Source organism: Euprymna scolopes, chromosome 9 (genome assembly GCF_053919585.1).
Source record: "Euprymna scolopes isolate OS-2025 chromosome 9, ASM5391958v1, whole genome shotgun sequence".
Classification (NCBI taxonomy): Eukaryota; Metazoa; Mollusca; class Cephalopoda; order Sepiida; family Sepiolidae; genus Euprymna; species Euprymna scolopes.
Genome location: NC_136490.1, coordinates 83,330,540 through 83,351,388, shown reverse-complemented (window position 1 = coordinate 83,351,388; position 20,849 = coordinate 83,330,540). Strand labels below are relative to the sequence as shown.

The following is a 20,849-nucleotide window of genomic DNA, read 5'->3' as shown; positions in this document are numbered from 1 at the left end:
TACTACCACTTTTTTTTTTAACTTCACCTTCTTTTCCTCCTTTGCATTATGTGTTCCAATCTACTACCACTTTTTTTTTAACTTCACCTTCTTTTCCTCCTTTACATTATGAATTCCAATCCACTACCACTTTTTTTTTTAACTTCACCTTCTTTTCCTCCTTTGCATTATGCATTCCAATCCACTACCACTTTTTTTTTAACTTCACCTTTTTTTCCTCCTTTACATTATGCATTCCAATCCACTACCACTTTTTTTTTAACTTCACCTTTTTTTCCTCCTTTGCATTATGTGTTCCAATCTACTACCACTTTTTTTTTAACTTCACCTTCTTTTCCTCCTTTGCATTATGCATTCCAATCCACTACCACTTTTTTTTTTAACTTCACCTTCTTTTCCTCCTTTGCATTATGCATTCCAATCCACTACCACTTTTTTTTTAACTTCACCTTTTTTTCCTCCTTTACATTATGCATTCCAATCCACTACCACTTTTTTTTTAACTTCACCTTTTTTTCCTCCTTTGCATTATGTGTTCAAATCCACTACCACTTTTTTTTTACCTTCACCTTCTTTTCCTCCTTTGCATTATGCATTCCAATCCACTACCACTTTTTTTTTAACTTCACCTTTTTTTCCTCCTTTGCATTATGTGTTCCAATCTACTACCACTTTTTTTTAACTTCACCTTCTTTTCCTCCTTTGCATTATGCATTCCAATCCACTACCACTTTTTTTTAACTCCACCTTTTTTTCCTCCTTTGCATTATGTGTTCCAATCTACTACCACTTTTTTTTTTAACTTCACCTTTTTTTCCTCCTTTGCATTATGTGTTCCAATCTACTACCACTTTTTTTTTAACTTCACCTTTTTTTCCTCCTTTGCATTATGTGTTCCAATCTACTACCACTTTTTTTTTTAACTTCACCTTCTTTTCCTCCTTTACATTATGAATTCCAATCCACTACCACTTTTTTTTTTAACTTCACCTTCTTTTCCTCCTTTGCATTATGCATTCCAATCCACTACCACTTTTTTTTTAACTTCACCTTTTTTTCCTCCTTTACATTATGCATTCCAATCCACTACCACTTTTTTTTTAACTTCACCTTTTTTTCCTCCTTTGCATTATGTGTTCCAATCTACTACCACTTTTTTTTTAACTTCACCTTCTTTTCCTCCTTTGCATTATGCATTCCAATCCACTACCACTTTTTTTTTTAACTTCACCTTCTTTTCCTCCTTTGCATTATGCATTCCAATCCACTACCACTTTTTTTTTAACTTCACCTTTTTTTCCTCCTTTACATTATGCATTCCAATCCACTACCACTTTTTTTTTAACTTCACCTTTTTTTCCTCCTTTGCATTATGTGTTCAAATCCACTACCACTTTTTTTTTACCTTCACCTTCTTTTCCTCCTTTGCATTATGCATTCCAATCCACTACCACTTTTTTTTTAACTTCACCTTTTTTTCCTCCTTTGCATTATGTGTTCCAATCTACTACCACTTTTTTTTAACTTCACCTTCTTTTCCTCCTTTGCATTATGCATTCCAATCCACTACCACTTTTTTTTAACTCCACCTTTTTTTCCTCCTTTGCATTATGTGTTCCAATCTACTACCACTTTTTTTTTTAACTTCACCTTTTTTTCCTCCTTTGCATTATGTGTTCCAATCTACTACCACTTTTTTTTTAACTTCACCTTTTTTTCCTCCTTTGCATTATGTGTTCCAATCTACTACCACTTTTTTTTTTAACTTCACCTTCTTTTCCTCCTTTGCATTATGCATACTAATCCACTACCACTTTTTTTAACTTCACCTTTTTTTCCTCCTTTGCATTATGTGTTCCAATCTACTACCACTTTTTTGTTTAACTTCACCTTCTTTTCCTCCTTTGCATTATGCATACTAATCCACTACCACTTTTTTTAACTTCACCTTTTTTTCCTCCTTTGCATTATGCATTCCAATCTACTACCACTTTTTTGTTTAACTTCACCTTCTTTTCCTCCTTTGCATTATGTGTTCCAATCTACTACCACTTTTTTTTTTAACTTCACCTTCTTTTCCTCCTTTGCATTATGCATACTAATCCACTACCACTTTTTTTAACTTCACCTTTTTTTCCTCCTTTGCATTATGCATTCCAATCTACTACCACTTTTTTGTTTAACTTCACCTTCTTTTCCTCCTTTGCATTATGCATTCCAATCCACTACCACTTTTTTTTTTAACTTCACCTTTTTTTCCTCCTTTGCATTATGTGTTCCAATCTACTACCACTTTTTTTTTTAACTTCACCTTCTTTTCCTCCTTTGCATTATGTGTTCCAATCTACGACCACTTTTTTTTTTAACTTCACCTTTTTTTCCTCCTTTGCATTATGCATTCCAATCTACTACCACTTTTTTTTTTTAACTTCACCTTCTTTTCCTCCTTTGCATTATGTGTTCCAATCTACTACCACTTTTTTTTTTAACTTCACCTTCTTTTCCTCCTTTGCATTATGCATTCCAATCTACTACCACTTTTTTTTTTAACTTCATTTTTTTTTCCTCCTTTGCATTATGCATTCCAATCTACTACCACTTTTATTTTAACTTCACCTTCTTTTCCTCCTTTGCATTATGAGTTCCAATCTACTACCACTTTTTTTTTACTTCACCTTCTTTTCCTCCTTTGCATTATGCATTCCAATCTACTACCACTTTTTTTTTTAACTTCACCTTCTTTTCCTCCTTTGCATTATGCATTCCAATCTACTACCACTTTTTTTTTTTAACTTCACCTTCTTTTCCTCCTTTGCATTATGTGTTCCAATCCGCTACCACTTTTTTTGTTAACTTCACCTTCTTTTCCTCCTTTGCATTATGTGTTCCAATCTACTACCACTTTTTTTTTAACTTCACCTTTTTTTCCTCCTTTGCATTATGTGTTCCAATCTACTACCACTTTTTTTTTTAACTTCACCTTCTTTTCCTCCTTTGCATTATGTGTTCCAATCTACTACCACTTTTTTTTTAACTTCACCTTTTTTTCCTCCTTTGCATTATGCATTCCAATCCACTACCACTTTTTTTTTTTAACTTCACCTTCTTTCCTCCTTTGCATTATGCATTCAAATCCACTACCACTTTTTTTTTAACTTCACCTTTTTTTCCTCCTTTGCATTATGTGTTCCAATCTACTACCACTTTTTTTTTACCTTCACCTTCTTTTCCTCCTTTGCATTATGCATTCAAATCCACTACCACTTTTTTTTTAACTTCACCTTCTTTTCCTCCTTTGCATTATGCATTCCAATCCACTACCACTTTTTTTTTAACTTCACCTTCTTTTCCTCCTTTACATTATGCATTCCAATCCACTACCACTTTTTTTTAACTCCACCTTTTTTTCCTCCTTTGCATTATGTGTTCCAATCCACTACCACTTTTTTTTACCTTCACCTTCTTTTCCTCCTTTGCATTATGCATTCCAATCCACTACCACTTTTTTTTTAACTTCACCTTTTTTTCCTCCTTTGCATTATGTGTTCCAATCTACTACCACTTTTTTTTAACTTCACCTTCTTTTCCTCCTTTGCATTATGCATTCCAATCCACTACCACTTTTTTTTAACTCCACCTTTTTTTCCTCCTTTGCATTATGTGTTCCAATCTACTACCACTTTTTTTTTTAACTTCACCTTCTTTTCCTCCTTTGCATTATGCATTCCAATCCACTACCACTTTTTTTTTTAACTTCACCTTTTTTTCCTCCTTTGCATTATGTGTTCCAATCTACTACCACTTTTTTTTTAACTTCACCTTCTTTTCCTCCTTTGCATTATGCATTCCAATCCACTACCACTTTTTTTTTTAACTTCACCTTTTTTTCCTCCTTTGCATTATGTGTTCCAATCTACTACCACTTTTTTTTTTAACTTCACCTTCTTTTCCTCCTTTGCATTATGCATACTAATCCACTACCACTTTTTTTAACTTCACCTTTTTTTCCTCCTTTGCATTATGTGTTCCAATCTACTACCACTTTTTTTTTTAACTTCACCTTTTTTTCCTCCTTTGCATTATGCATTCCAATCTACTACCACTTTTTTGTTTAACTTCACCTTCTTTTCCTCCTTTGCATTATGTGTTCCAATCTACTACCACTTTTTTTTTTAACTTCACCTTCTTTTCCTCCTTTGCATCATGTGTTCCAATCTACTACCACTTTATTTTTAACTTCACCTTCTTTTCCTCCTTTGCATTATGTGTTCCAATCCACTACCACTTTTTTTTTAACTTCACCTTCTTTTCCTCCTTTGCATTATGTGTTCCAATCTACTACCACTTTTTTTTTAACTTCACCTTCTTTTCCTCCTTTGCATTATGTGTTCCAATCTACTACCACTTTTTTTTTAACTTCACCTTCTTTTCCTCCTTTGCATTATGCATTCCAATCCACTACCACTTTTTTTTTAACTTCACCTTCTTTTCCTCCTTTGCATTATGTGTTCCAATCTACTACCACTTTTTTTTTAACTTCACCTTCTTTTCCTCCTTTGCATTATGCATTCCAATCATCTACCACTTTTTTTTTAACTTCACCTTTTTTTCCTCCTTTGCATTATGTGTTCCAATCTACTACCACTTTTTTTTTAACTTCACCTTCTTTTCTCTCCTTTGCATTATGCATTCCAATCCACTACCACTTTTTAACTTCACCTTTTTTTCCTCCTTTGCATTATGTGTTCCAATCTACTACCACTTTTTTTTTTAACTTCACCTTCTTTTCCTCCTTTACATTATGCATTCCAATCCACTACCACTTTTTTTTTTAACTTCACCTTCTTTTCCTCCTTTGCATTATGCATTCCAATCCACTACCACTTTTTTTTTAACTTCGCCTTTTTTTCCTCCTTTGCATTATGTGTTCCAATCTACTACCACTTTTTTTTTAACTTCACCTTCTTTTCCTCCTTTGCATTATGCATTCCAATCCACTACCACTTTTTTTTTAACTTCACCTTTTTTTCCTCCTTTGCATTATGTGTTCCAATCCACTACCACTTTTTTTTTAACTTCACCTTCTTTTCCTCCTTTGCATTATGTGTTCCAATCTACTACCACTTTTTTTTTAACTTCACCTTTTTTTCCTCCTTTGCATTATGTGTTCCAATCTACTACCACTTTTTTTTTTAACTTCACCTTCTTTTCCTCCTTTGCATTATGCATTCCAATCATCTACCACTTTTTTTTTAACTACACCTTTTTTTCCTCCTTTGCATTATGTGTTCCAATCTACTACCACTTTTTTTTTAACTTCACCTTCTTTTCTCTCCTTTGCATTATGCATTCCAATCCACTACCACTTTTTAACTTCACCTTTTTTTCCTCCTTTGCATTATGTGTTCCAATCCACTACCACTTTTTTTTAACTTCACCTTCTTTTCCTCCTTTGCATTATGCATTCCAATCCACTACCACTTTTTTTTTAACTTCACCTTTTTTTCCTCCTTTGCATTATACATTCCAATCCACTACCACTTTTTTTTAACTTCACCTTTTTTTCCTCCTTTGCATTATGTGTTCCAATCTACTACCACTTTTTTTTTAACTTCACCTTCTTTTCCTCCTTTGCATTATGTGTTCCAATCTACTACCACTTTTTTTTTAACTTCACCTTTTTTTCCTCCTTTGCATTATGTGTTCCAATCTACTACCACTTTTTTCTTAACTTCACCTTCTTTTCCTCCTTTGCATTATGTGTTCCAATCTACTACCACTTGTTTTTTAACTTCACCTTTTTTTCCTCCTTTGCATTATGTGTTCCAATCTACTACCACTTTTTTTTTAACTTCACCTTCTTTTCCTCCTTTGCATTATGCATACTAATCCACTACCACTTTTTTTAACTTCACCTTTTTTTCCTCCTTTGCATTATGTGTTCCAATCTACTACCACTTTTTTTTTTAACTTCACCTTTTTTTCCTCCTTTGCATTATGCATTCCAATCTACTACCACTTTTTTGTTTAATTTCACCTTCTTTTCCTCCTTTGCATTATGAGTTCCAATCTACTACCACTTTTTTTTTTACTTCACCTTCTTTTCCTCCTTTGCATTATGCATTCCAATCTACTAACACTTTTTTTTTTAACTTCACCTTCTTTTCCTCCTTTGCATTATGTGTTCCAATCTACGACCACTTTTTTTTTTAACTTCACCTTTTTTTCCTCCTTTGCATTATGCATTCCAATCTACTACCACTTTTTTTTTTTAACTTCACCTTCTTTTCCTCCTTTGCATTATGTGTTCCAATCTACTACCACTTTTTTTTTAACTTCACCTTCTTTTCCTCCTTTGCATTATGCATTCCAATCTACTACCACTTTTTTTTTTAACTTCACCTTTTTTTCCTCCTTTGCATTATGCATTCCAATCTACTACCACTTTTTTTTTAACTTCACCTTCTTTTCCTCCTTTGCATTATGAGTTCCAATCTACTACCACTTTTTTTTTTACTTCACCTTCTTTTCCTCCTTTGCATTATGCATTCCAATCTACTACCACTTTTTTTTTTTAACTTCACCTTCTTTTCCTCCTTTGCATTATGCATTCCAATCTACTACCACTTTTTTTTTTTTAACATCACCTTCTTTTCCTCCTTTGCATTATGTGTTCCAATCTACTACCACTTTTTTTTTTAACTTCACCTTTTTTTCCTCCTTTGCATTATGCATTCCAATCTACTACCACTTTTTTTTTTTTACTTCACCTTCTTTTCCTCCTTTGCATTATGCATTCCAATCTACTACCACTTTTTTTAACTTCACCTTTTTTTCCTCCTTTGCATTATGTGTTCCAATCCACTACCACTTTTTTTGTTAACTTCACCTTCTTTTCCTCCTTTGCATTATGTGTTCCAATCTACTACCACTTTTTTGTTAACTTCACCTTTTTTTCCTCCTTTGCATTATGTGTTCCAATCTACTACCACTTTTTTTTTTAACTTCACCTTCTTTTCCTCCTTTGCATTATGTGTTCCAATCTACTACCACTTTATTTTTAACTTCACCTTCTTTTCCTCCTTTGCATTATGTGTTCCAATCCACTACCACTTTTTTTTTAACTTCACCTTCTTTTCCTCCTTTGCATTATGTGTTCCAATCTACTACCACTTTTTTTTTAACTTCACCTTTTTTTCCTCCTTTGCATTATGTGTTCCAATCTACTACCACTTTTTTTTTTAACTTCACCTTCTTTTCCTCCTTTGCATTATGCATTCCACTCCACTACCACTTTTTTTTTAACTTCACCTTCTTTTCCTCCTTTGCATTATGTGTTCCAATCTACTACCACTTTTTTTTTAACTTCACCTTTTTTTCCTCCTTTGCATTATGTGTTCCAATCTACTACCACTTTTTTTTTAACTTCACCTTTTTTTCCTCCTTTGCATTATGTGTTCCAATCCACTACCACTTTTTTTTAACTTCACCTTCTTTTCCTCCTTTGCATTATGCATTCCAATCCACTACCACTTTTTTTTTAACTTCACCTTTTTTTCCTGCTTTGCATTATACATTCCAATCCACTACCACTTTTTTTTAACTTTACCTTTTTTTCCTCCTTTGCATTATGTGTTCCAATCTACTACCACTTTTTTTTTAACTTCACCTTCTTTTCCTCCTTTGCATTATGTGTTCCAATCTACTACCACTTTTTTTTTAACTTCACCTTTTTTTCCTCCTTTGCATTATGTGTTCCAATCTACTACCACTTTTTTCTTAACTTCACCTTCTTTTCCTCCTTTGCATTATGTGTTCCAATCTACTACCACTTGTTTTTTAACTTCACCTTTTTTTCCTCCTTTGCATTATGTGTTCCAATCTACTACCACTTTTTTTTAACTTCACCTTCTTTTCCTCCTTTGCATTATGTGTTCCAATCTACTACCACTTTTTTTTTAACTTCACCTTCTTTTCCTCCTTTGCATTATGCATTCCAATCCACTACCACTTTTTTTTTTAACTTCACCTTTTTTTCCTCCTTTGCATTATGTGTTCCAATCTACTACCACTTTTTTTTTTAACTTCACCTTCTTTTCCTCCTTTGCATTATGCATTCCAATCCACTACCACTTTTTTTTAACTTCACCTTTTTTTCCTCCTTTGCATTATGTGTTCCAATCTACTACCACTTTTTTTTTAACTTCACCTTCTTTTCCTCCTTTGCATTATGCATTCCAATCCACTACCACTTTTTTTAACTTCACCTTTTTTTCCTCCTTTGCATTATGCATTCCAATCCACTACCACTTTTTTTTTTAACTTCACCTTTTTTTCCTCCTTTGCATTATGTGTTCCAATCTACTACCACTTTTTTTTAAACTTCACCTTCTTTTTCTCCTTTGCATTATGCATTCCAATCTACTACCACTTTTTTTTTAACTTCACCTTCTTTTCCTTCTTTGCATTATGCATTCCAATCTACTACCACTTTTTTTTTTTAACTTCACCTTCTTTTCCTCCTTTGCATTATGTGTTCCAATCTACTACCACTTTTTTTTTTAACTTCACCTTCTTTTCCTCCTTTGCATTATGCATTCCAATCTACTACCACTTTTTTTTTTAACCTCACCTTTTTTTCCTCCTTTGCATTATGCATTCCAATCTACTACCACTTTTTTTTTTAACTTCACCTTCTTTTCCTCCTTTGGATTATGCATTCCAATCTACTACCACTTTTTTTAACTTCACCTTTTTTTCCTCCTTTGCATTATGTGTTCCAATCTACTACCACTTTTTTTTTTAACTTCACCTTCTTTTCCTCCTTTGCATTATGTGTTCCAATCTACTACCACTTTATTTTTAACTTCACCTTCTTTTCCTCCTTTGCATTATGCATTCCAATCCACTACCACTTTTTTTTAAACTTCACCTTCTTTTCCTCCTTTGCATTATGCATTCCAATCCACTACCACTTTTTTTTAAACTTCACCTTTTTTTCCTCCTTTGCATTATGCATTCCACTCTACTACCACTTTTTGTTATACCTCACTCCACCCTGTTGTTTTTTTGCCTTTTTTTGTTTTGAAAAGTCTATATTACCGTTTTTTCCTTTGCAATGAATTCCATTGTCGCTATTTAACATTTTTAAGTTTTAAATCCTGATTCTTATTATAGACTAAGATACGTGTTTACTGTGGTAATTTAATGAAATCATAGTTCTAGGTCGAAAGATTTTCATTAAAACTTAGTTGTTAAGCCAGCATCAAAAATAAATTCCATCAGATATTTGCCACAGAACTGTAATTAGATATTTAGAAGATTGGTTTAATTGCTCGTTTGAAGTTAAAGCAAATTGTCAATTTGAGTGAGTTAAAGTTGTATTCTTTCTACTGATTTTCTTGTTTATTACATCTTGCTTGTTGACGCGTTTTGTTTGGAAAAGTCTTTATTACCGATTTTCCTTTGCTATTAATTCTGTTCTCACTATTTAACGTTTGTTACTAGTTTACGTGACGTTTATTTTTCATAATGTCTGCTGCTAAGGATTATTTGCTAGAATTTAAGCAAAGAAATGTCATATTTCAAACACAGTGGTGTCGTTGAAAGACAATAATACTTCACTGACTGTTCTACAGTCGAGTGCAGTGGATATTGAAAAGTGGCTAAGTGAATTGGACGATTTTTTGAACAGCTTATTTAAAAATCCTCCCAAGAAAAAAGAATTATGTTTTGTCAGGATTTGGTGCAATTTTCTTCCAACATTAGGGAAGAATTGTACGAATTGAAGTCTGGTCATGAGGTCCTGTTCAGCCTTTAAGGATGGATTTGGAGTGCCCAAATTTTAGTGGGTCTCCTTCGGTTGACAAATTTAAATTTAGAACTTCCCCAGATTTGATTAACGTACAACCAATTTGGGAGAAGCAAACAAATTACTTCTCCTTAAATCTAAATTGAAGGGGAAAGACTATGATTTAATCTGTAATATGGATGTCACCTCTGATAATTATCTGGTCGCATTAGATTGTTTAGAAGAAAAATTTTTGAATCTTTCCCTTATCAAAGATCGAATCTTAAAAGGAATAATTCCTCAGGTGGTACAAATAGCGGAATTAGAAGAACTTAAAACCTCTCTTAAACAGATTAAACTGGACTTGAGATAAGTGTTTGGGAACACACTTTTTTACAGAAGGATCCACTTCAGGTACAATGATTGCTCACATATTGTTTCGCAAGTTCCCTATAAATGTTAGAAGGGAATTAATGACAAGAACGAAAGCATGTTACACTTCATTCTTATCTGTCATGTCTAACCTTTTTGACATAATAGAATTTTTGTAGGCAGAGCCTTTGAATACAAAGAAGAAAGAAAGCTTCCTGCCAAAACCGCCATTTTCTTCTTCCCCTTCTTCTTCATCTGAAGTTCAACACAATATGGCAGTCAACTCAATAAGACAGTTAATCGTAAAAAGGGCTTGAATTCCCTTAAACTTCTCAATAATACTGATGGTCAGTATAAATTTTATAAATTATGGAAATTGGCAGACCATAATATAGGACTGCTCCAAATATTCTTCTTATGCTTCGAAAGTTTTAAGAGCCAAAGAGCTTCAATTATGTTGCAAGTGTCTTGGTGGTCACTCGGAACAAAAATGTAAGGAGAAGAAGGGATTTCCTCATCCATGTGCTAGTTATGGATTAAGGACCCATTTTTCTGTAATGTGTCCCAATACATCAAAATCCTCTGTAGGAAGAGCTTCCTTATCTGATGGTGAAAATTGTATATCCCCTGTTAATAGAGCGTCCTTGAAAGGTAAAGGGTCCCCAGTGTTTTTCCATTACATTTTGGACACTGGGAGGCAAAAATCTTTTTGTTCCCAGACTATTTTGCAGAAACTGAAGTCTAGGAAAAAATTAGTACCTAGGCCTGTAATTCTATAAATACATTTATTGGAACGACGTCTAAAATTGGATTCTCAGAAACCCTTCATTTTGCTGCCCTATTCATGGACAGCCATAACTTGGAATTTCAAGTTGACAAATTTGACGAGATTATGTCTAACATAATAGAGGCAGGTTTTCGTCTCTGTCATGGATATAAAGACCTAAATGGCAATGTGCTACATGGTCTCGTTGGTCTGAAGTTAATTCAGCGAATAAAAAATTTCTGTGTGGTTAAATATGCTAATGGGACCACTTCAAAAATTTCAAATAGAGTTATCCCCTTTGGGGATGAGTGTAATTTTTTGAAACCCAAATCAAATAAGGAAACTCAGATTGAGTTGCCTCCCTTTGATCAAGTTTGCCAATTATTACCTGCTTGTTCTTCATATTTGGTGGATAGTGTATTAAATCGTATCCCCTCTTATTCAGAACCACTTGGTCCACTTTTTGAAGAATCTTCTACAAATGCAGAATAGAACATTTTCTTTGCCTAAATTCCATTGGAATCAATGTAAATGCTAAACTGTCTTTGTATGATTAAGAAAAAAATAACTATATCCTTTTGGGGAAACCTCCGTAAGGCTTTCTTACAAATCCGCCTGCGTACTGAGCAAGATAAAAACAGATTCTGTTTCTTTCTCAAAATAAATGAGAAATTGTGCACCTATAGATACAAATCAATCATTTTTGGCTTCAATGCCAGTCCCTTTATCTTGAGTTACATAAGCTTCATGCTGAGAGATATGACTAATGAGTTTGCTTCCATAATAACGACCAATGTTTATGTGGATAATTTGGTCACCACTGGGCATGATTGCAGTGTATAATACCGTATGTGAAAGATTAGAGGATGCAGGGTTCGATCTTCAGTCCTGTGATTCAAACTGCACAGAATTGCAGAACAAAATGATAAAAGATGAGTCTATCACTTCCCCTCTTCCTACCTTTGAAAAGATCCTGGAGTATCGTTATTCCCCTAGTCTAGACATGGTTAGACTGGCCCCTACCATGATAGACGCAGATGTCAAAAAGTGATTTGGAGTTCCTCAGACGTGTGATGATGGAGGACTTTTCTGCAGAGTTTATATGCTTTTGTGATGCATCATAATTATGTAAAACAAAGAACTAAATGCTCCTTGTTATTTGCTAAGGTGAAGATGGCTCCCTTCCTACCTTAAAACTGATGGCTATTCATCTGGCTCTTAAAGTTGTCTTTAATATGCTGAAAGCTTTGAGGCCTTTCAATATTCATTCCATTTTTCTTATCTGATGCCCAAGTGGTCCTTTCTTGGGTTTTAAACGAAAAAGAGACTAAAAACAAACATTTTTGTGGAAAACCGTGTAATGGACATTAAAAAAAGTGCTAGATGATTTTAATCTAAAATTCAAAATTCTTCCTCAGTTCAAATATGTTTCTTTGTCCAAAAACCTTGCAGATTTGTTAACTAGAGGCCTTACTACCTCTAAGTTTGAACAATTATTCAATTTTTGGGTACACGGTCCAGATTGGTTAAATCAACATACCATTGACTGGCTCGTGTCTCCTTTGCCTTGTCCTTTTTTTTTTTTTTTTTTTTTTTTTTTTTTATATAGGCATCACCACATTATCAAGGCCAAGAGGCCACTCAAGGATAAGGGTTAAAGAGTGTACAGTAGAAGTTGGACAATATAGTAATCATTAGTAATGAAAATTTGGTAAATTTGATAACTTATATGGAACGGCTCATCAAGAACTTATTTACGTTAGACTTGAACACAACCATATTGTAGTCAGCCGGAAAGCAGGAAAACGGAAGACAATTCCATAGGCGTGCAGTTCTAAGAAAGAAGCTTTGTTCATGGAATCTACGTTTAGGTTTAGGCACAGATAAAGAGTGGGGGGAATTATTGATAGTGTTTACAACTAGACGAGTGTTTCTTGTGAAAGTTTGGCGAGGGGGGACCATAGATTGAAGCTCAGTCGAACACTTTCCATGAAAATAACGATACATCAGAGACAAACTCGCAACATCTCTTCTGTGAGATAGAGGTTGCAAGGAGGAGAAAAGGACATCTCCTACGAGGCTACGAAGTCTATTTTGAACTCTATCAAGGCAGGACAAGTCCTTTCTAGCAGCTCCTGCCCAGATGTGGCAACAGTATTCCATCCTTGGACGTACCTGGCTCTTATATAGATAGAGAATAGAATCAGCAGTGAGATATTTACCGGATCGATAGAAAGATCCCACCATTTTTCCAGCGGCCTTGGCAAAAGATTTGATGTACGTGTTCCATTTAAGATCAGGAGTAATGGTCAAGCCCAGAAGCTTGTCAAAACTTGAGGCCTCCTGAAGACGAGAGCCATTCATTTCAATTGATGCCAGATGTGGATTAGAATGTTGATGATGTAAAGAGAGAAGCTTGGTTTTAGATGCATTAAAAGTAACCAGCCACTCTTTTCCCCATTGTACTACTTGCTCAAGATCAGAGGAGAGAGAATTAGAGAGAACTTGGTCGTTTACTGTCTTAGATGTGCTACCATAAATGGTAGTGTCGTCAGCATAAATGTCTACAAATGATGTAAGGATGTGATTTGGAAGATCATTAATGTAGATCAGGAAAAGAGTTGGGCCCAGGATGGACCCCTGAGGGTCCTAATGACATGAACAAAAAAATCATATTGTGTATGTTCTTCAATGGTCCCTGTACTAACGAGAATTGCTTACTCATAAATATCATTGAATATTCTTCTTTGACCAGAGCAATTAATGTCCTCAAGAAGGTGTTAAGGTTCTATGATGTTGAAGCACCAAAACACAGATACCAATCACTGCTTTTTTTCTTATAAAAATTTCCCTATGAATTGGAATACTTGAGCCAACCCACTAAAAAGGTTGTTGCTCCAAGGGTATCTGCTCTTGGCTTGTTTATCGATAAGGATCATCTGGTGCAAACAAAGAGTTATAGTCTGAATTCTAATATCCATCCTTTTGATGTTAAATTCTCTATACTTCTAAGGAAACATCATCGTTTCACCGAATTAGTAATCAAAGAGGCACACTTAAATTGTTGCCATAAAGGAACCAATTAAACTCTTTCAAAGTTGAGGTTATCTGGATTTTGGATTCCCCAAGGGAAGCAATCAGTGAAGAAAATTCTATGCAATTGCATTATTTGTAGAAAAATTAATTTGATGTCATATAAGGCCCCCTTGGGTTCTCAACTGCCGACTCATTGGGCAAATTTTGATCACCCATTTCAACAAGTGTGTGTTGACTTTATCAGTCATTTTTTGGTAAAGTACAATGATGAAGACGTGAAAATGTATGTATTATTATTCATCTACACAAGTCTGCGTGCTGTACATCTGGAGCTTTTACCAGATATGAGCACTAGATCCTTTATATTAGTATTTATTAAGTTTACCAATCTGTTTGGTGTCCCTACACGTTTATTCAGACAATGCAAAGACCTTCTTGGCATCCGGTATCTTATGTGAAATATTCATTTTGAACAAATTCAAAGAAAATTTCAGGTCGACTTCCATTAGTCATCTCACCATTCCTCTTTATTCAGCTTGGCAAAGGGGTGCATAGGAGAGAATGATAAAGACAATCAAACAATGTTTGCAGAAATTAATAAATAGAAAGAAAATCTGCTATTTAAACTTCTTAACTATCCTTTAAAATCAAAACGTAAATTCCATGAACAAAGCTTCTTTCTTCGAAGTGCGCGCCTGTGGAACTCTGTTCCGTCTGCCTGTTTCCCACCTGACTACAACCTGGATGTCTTCAAGTCCAACGTAAACAAATTCCTGATGAACCGCTCCCTTGAGTAGACACTTTTTTATCAAATCTCTACACTAACGTACTGTACACGTAATAACCCTTATCCCTGAGTGGCTTCCGGGCCTTGATAAGTGGTGACTACCTTGTAAAAAAAAAAAAAAAAAAAAGCGATCAATGATTGACCGCTTATATATTACTGCTTCTGAAGGGGGTCTTGATATCTTAACCACTAATCATTTTCTACAAACTGGGTATAATCCTCGGATCAGACTATTTGTGTCCTGATCCTCCCAGTTGTGCTAAACTTTTGCAGTTTCTGGACTTGAGACATAGATATATTGAACAATTATGAAAAATATGGCACAATGATTACTTGTTGTCCTTGAGAGAGGTTGATGCCAATATAATCAGTGATCGCCCTCAGAAGATGTTGGTGGGAGAAATCCTTCTAATTAAATCTCCAAATAAAACCCAACCCTTTTGGAGTTTACGCAAAGTAATTAGACTTATCAATGGGAACGATGGTAAAGTTCGCTTGGCCTATGTATTATGGGATGGTTGCGAACAGGTTCATTCTTTAAAACATTTATTTTTCCTCTGTACTGTCTTCTACAGAATTTATAGAAGGTGGTTTCTTCTTCTGTCCGACTTGTTCCATCGCAAATGACGAATCATCTCTTATGGTGATGGTGTGCTGTGATGCCTGTGACAGTTGGTATTATTTTGATTGGTTTGGGGTGAGTTAGCAGGATACTTTCGGAGAATGGAACTGTCCGAATTTATCATGAGCAGACAGTCACATATAGTTACTTTAAAATAAAAAAAAATAATAAAACCTGCGATACGAAGTCCTTGTGACCAATAAAATTACTTACTTGTCGATTAATTGTATTTAATATCTGAAAGAAGTAATGGATACCCGTTACTTTTTCTTTCCTCCTTTAGCAGTGTATCAGAAATTGCATGACTTGAAATTCGAACTTTCATTGGTTGATAAGAATTTGATGCCATGTTGTTATTACAGCCTTTCTCATTGATTGATTTGAATTTCAACCCATGCATGCGCTGGCAGCTAAAGGATATAGGCAGTTCGCATATATTTTTCTTAGAGGATGGACAGGTTTTTTCGTCTCTCCTTCCTTCATGCATTGACTCATTAATTTAAGGGCGGTTGGAGGCCTTTCTTCTCTACCCAACTAATTAGGTTTCATTCCTTGACATAATATTCTCCCCTTTAAATCAGCTAATAATGTTAATATCATAATTAACTATTTGGCGGAACCAATTGCCTACTCTATTGGAATCATAATTAAATGGATCTTTTACCAAGAACTTTCAAACTCTACTCAGTAGAGATTGTACTAACACTTCTGACAAAGCATCACCTACCAGACTCAGCCGAGATACAAAATGAAGCAATGATTTTGTAACCTAGAAGAAAGACGACTGGTTGATCATACTAGATAAGTTTGCCTTTCATTCGTTATGTCAATTTCTTCTCTGCTAGTTAGTTTTCAATTATCAAATTAGTTTTAAATCATTAAATTTCTTACGAGTTCGCTTCCGGCGTCTTAAGTTTGCGTACTGAATTTTTGGACATTGGGAAAATAGCATTTTCTCAACATGTGAACAACTTGAAGATTGCAAATACAAGGGACATAATTATCTCCCTTTTCGTCACTTTAATAGTCGACGTTTTGTTTTAACTGGTAGCGACAGAGACTTTTTTTACTAAAAATACAATAGCAGTTGTCCTACCCCATGAATTTCCGTAATTTTTGGATATATTACTATTTATGACAAGTAAGTAGTAATGTTTTGACTTAAACCCAGATTAAAAAAAAAAAAAATCGATCCATCGATTCTGTTTTAAGTAGCACCAAGTAACTTATCTTGCCTTTGGTAGTATTTATTTGTTACATATTTGTTTCTTTACCACTTTTTCAGTTTGTTATTTAATAATAATTGCTCGAAAATTCTTTGAACTGTTTTTGTGTGTGCGCGTGTGTGTGTGTGTGTGTGTGTGTTGGGGCGGGTATAAAGATGTTCTCTTTGGAGTCACAAATAGAAAAATGACAGGAAAAAAAATTGGAGGTGGGGGAGCATTTTTAAAATTTTTATTGGGGTGGGGGTTGAAAGACAGCACGGATCAAAACAGAGAAGGGTGTTATTTGCTGTGGCACCGTCGACCGAGTACCACGTGAGAGAACTTTTCACAAAGTGAAACCGAAGCTCGAATTTCAGACCCTATTTCGTTATTTATACCCAATTTTGTTCGAAATATTTTCTTGAGAAAAGATTTCGGTGCTAGTGCACAGAGTGATTCGCGCTATTTCTTAAATCGTATTTCCAAGTTTAATTAAAGTTTTATGATATGTTTTTTGGGGTTTGTATTACTGTACACATAGATTCGAAAAAGTTGTCAAAAAACAAATATATAACAAATAAATGTTATCAAAGGCAAGATAAGTTACTTTTCTACGTAACTGGATATATTTTTCGTGTTTTTATTCAATGTAACATGTTTATTCAGCTCGAAAAACATACATTGTTTACCGATGTATTGGAAAATTCAAGATGGCGTCTGACTCCCTCTTTAACACGGTAAGTTTGGGAAAAGGTGTTATAAATAAAAAAACTGGATAAAACACTGTTAAAAACTCGCTCAATATATGTTACCGTGACATAGCTTGAGTCTTGACATATATTCGGCGGGTTTTTAATAGTATTTTTCTAGTTTTTTATTTATAACGCCTTTTCCCAAACTTACCGTGTTAAAGAGGGAGTCAGACGCCATCTTGAATTTTCCAATACATCGGTAAACAATGTATGTTTTTCGAGCTGAATAAACATGTTACATTGAATAAAAACACGAAAAATATATCCAGTTACGTAGAAAAGTAACTTATCTTGCCTTTGATAACATTTATTTGTTATATATTTGTTTTTTGACAACTTTTTCGAATCTATGTGTACAGTAATACAAACCCAACATTTATTCCCGAATGGGACAGACCGGCAGCCGGCACAAAACCTTTATAATTTCGCGGCAAACATAAAATACATTGAAAAGGGATATAAATTAAACTATTAGAATAAATGAAAATGTCACCGTTAAACTTTTATGATAAAAGTTTTATCTGTTTTTGTTGTATGCGAATTGTCAAATGAAAGTTGCAAGTTTAAAAGACGAATTATTGATGCATTTTTATTAATATATTTGATTCAATTTTTTTTTATGGAACTGTAGAAAATAAAGTTAGTTTTATAGAAAAAGTTTTTTAAAAATTTAGTCTGAATTTATTCTCTTTATTGGTATTATCATTAGACTATTATCATCATTATTATTGGTAGTGATAACAATAATGTTAATAATGACATAATAAATAAAAATAAACGAAATGAAAATTTTTTTTGATTATAATAAAATACTTTTAATTAGTTTATTTGGTTTTACTTACCATTAAAAACGAAGTGTGACTTTAATTCTCCAAAACAGAACGACGAATGATTACACGGGTCGTCGACCGTCCTTTTAGTAAAAATACTTGTATGAATGTTCGTGTCGTAATTTCGTTTTTCATCATTTGATATTATCCAGTCAAATGAGTAGGTAAAAGTCAAGATAATTATTTCCTTTCATTATCACTACAATCAAAAACAATAATATTTGACCTGAATTTAGTAAATAAAAAATAAACCAAAATCGTCCTATTTGTAACGACAAGAACTAGTGTGCGACGTATTGTGTTTTGTTTCCTTTTCACAGGTGATCACACCATCAGTAGGCGGACATTATTATTTTTGCTGCACTTTCAGGTGCTCCAATCGATAACGACGACGAGTCAGAAAGTTGAGGGTGGAGGTCACACTTCTGTTCTGACCATTATCAGCAGCAGCCAAACTCGATAGACCGGTTAGGGAGAGGTTGGGAGTGTCTTTTTGTCAGCAGAGTACACAATAATAAGCTTATCTTAGTAAATACCAGTCGTTACAACTCAAGTACTTTACTTCCATTCCAATCACAACACGACAACTTATTTCAATTGCAAATAAACGCCGACGAACAAGTAATAAAAAAAAAAAAACACATTGTTGCAGTTACATAAGATCTATTTATTTTATCACTAGCATTTTTTTTTTTTTATTACATTTTCACCCAAAACAAGGCACATTGCCACTCAGGTGTAGGAGGGGGCTACTATCAGGGTCAGCAACTACGGGGGCACTATGTAGGGATTTGGGCAGCAAGATGTCGGTTCACGTTGCACTTGAACTTCTGCATGTCAGTACAGTTAGGGAAGCATGATCCTGGAATGGAATTCCAGAGTCTAGCGGTTCTGGGGAAGAAACTACTGGAGTAGAAGGATCTTTTGCATCTAGGGATCTCTACTGTGTGGGGGTGGGATTTAGCTGCCTGTCGGGTTTGTCGAGGGTGTCTGCGACGTGGGGGCACAAGTGTCTGCAGTTTGTCAGAGCACTCACCATTAAAATACTTGTAGAACAAGCAGAGGGATGCAACGTTTCGTCGATGGGACAGAGGCTGAAGCTTAGATGCCAGTTCAGGGCCTATCAGATTGGCGACTCTTTTTTTAACCTTGTCTAGGAGCGAGAGACTAGTAGTAGACGCACCAGCCCAGATGTGACAACAATACTCCATACATGGGCGAATGGTGGCCTTATAGAGATACAGGATACTTTCAGATGTCAGTAGTTTTCTAGCACAGTAGAGAGAGCCTACCTTTTTTGCAGCGGCCCTGGCAATGTTTTCAATATAATTGTTCCAGCTCATGTTTCCTGTGAACGTTAGGCCAAGCAGTTTGAAAGATGTACTCTCAGACAGGGAGTCACTGGCCATTGCTATTGGTGGCAGAGAAGGTTTCTTGTAGTTATTGAAGGAAACCAGTTTGGTTTTGGCAGCATTGAATGTGACCATCCATTTATGTCCCCATTCCACTACAGATTGGAGGTCATCCTCTAGTGTTTTTGCCATTTCTTTAGATATGTGTTCATTTGTTTTCCTGCCATGCCTTTTATAGAGTGTAGTGTCATCAGCATATATACCCATATCAGAGGCAGTTTTGTCGGGGAGGTCATTAATAAATATCAGGAACAATAGAGGTCCAAGAATAGACCCCTGAGGCACTCCCGCATTTATATCACACTGTTTAGATGTTCGACCGTCGAGGACAACCTGGATTTTTCTCTTGTCTAAGAAGGATTCAATTATGCTAAGTATTCTACCAGTGATACCGTATGATTTAATTTTCCTGAGGAGACCCTTGTGCCATACCCTGTCAAAAGCCTTAGATATACCTAGAGCTACCGCTCTGCCCTCCCCCAGTGAATGGTATATACGTTCAAGATTACAGTGAGAATGTCAGCTGTGGAACGGGCTTGCCTAAATCCATATTGTTGGTCAGTCAGAAGTTTAGCGTCTGTAAGGTGCCGGACTAGATATGGTTAATTATGGTCTCAAATATTTTGGCGAAAAGTGGGAGGAGGCTAATGGGGCGATAATTTGATGGGTCAGTTCTTTCGCCAGAATTCTTGAATATTGGTACCACAGAAGTGGTTTTCCAACAGCCCGGAAAGCATGATTCATTAAGGCATTTGTTGAAGAGTTTGGAGAGAACTGGAGCTACTTCGGCTGAGCACTTTTTTAATAGCACAGCTGGGATGAGATCAGGTCCGCATGCTTTGAAAGTGTCAAGATTTATTATGATAGCATGTACCTGAGCAGGGGTGATTTTTAGATCATCTAGCGTGGTGTCTGTCCGCAAAGGAAAGTCAGGCAGGGGGTGGTTGGTAGGGTCCAGTGTGGAGTTCGAGGCAAACCGGCTGGCAAGCATATTAGCTTTGTCGGTTGCTGAGCAAACAACCTTGTGATTGTTGGTTAGTGGGGGAATTGTTGATTGCCCATTGTTTACTACTCTGTTGTAGATTTTCCAGAAGTCACGATTTCCTAATTTTTGTGCTTCGATGCGTTTTTTAGTGGTTTCAGTAAATTCTCTCTTAGCTGTTGCTATTTCTTTCTTAACGTTATTTCTCGTTTCTATGTACTTCTGTTTGTTTGAAGTGGACTTATGTCGGTTAAATCTGCGGTATGCATGCTGCCTTTGAGCAATGGCAGTTGTG

The 20,849-nt window shown here is 35.1% G+C and overlaps 1 protein-coding gene across 2 annotated transcripts in view; it reads right to left on the bottom strand.

Annotated features, from left to right (window-relative positions):
- LOC145284737 (protein furry-like) overlaps positions 1-18,613 on the bottom strand; it is an 881,988-nt gene extending 863,375 nt beyond the window's left edge. For both annotated transcript variants that reach the window (XM_080133679.1, XM_080133680.1), the window contains exon 1: positions 18,173-18,613. The gene's annotated coding sequence lies outside the window, so the exon portion shown is untranslated. The remainder of the gene's footprint in view (positions 1-18,172) is intronic.
- Positions 18,614-20,849: the final 2,236 nt, after the last annotated feature.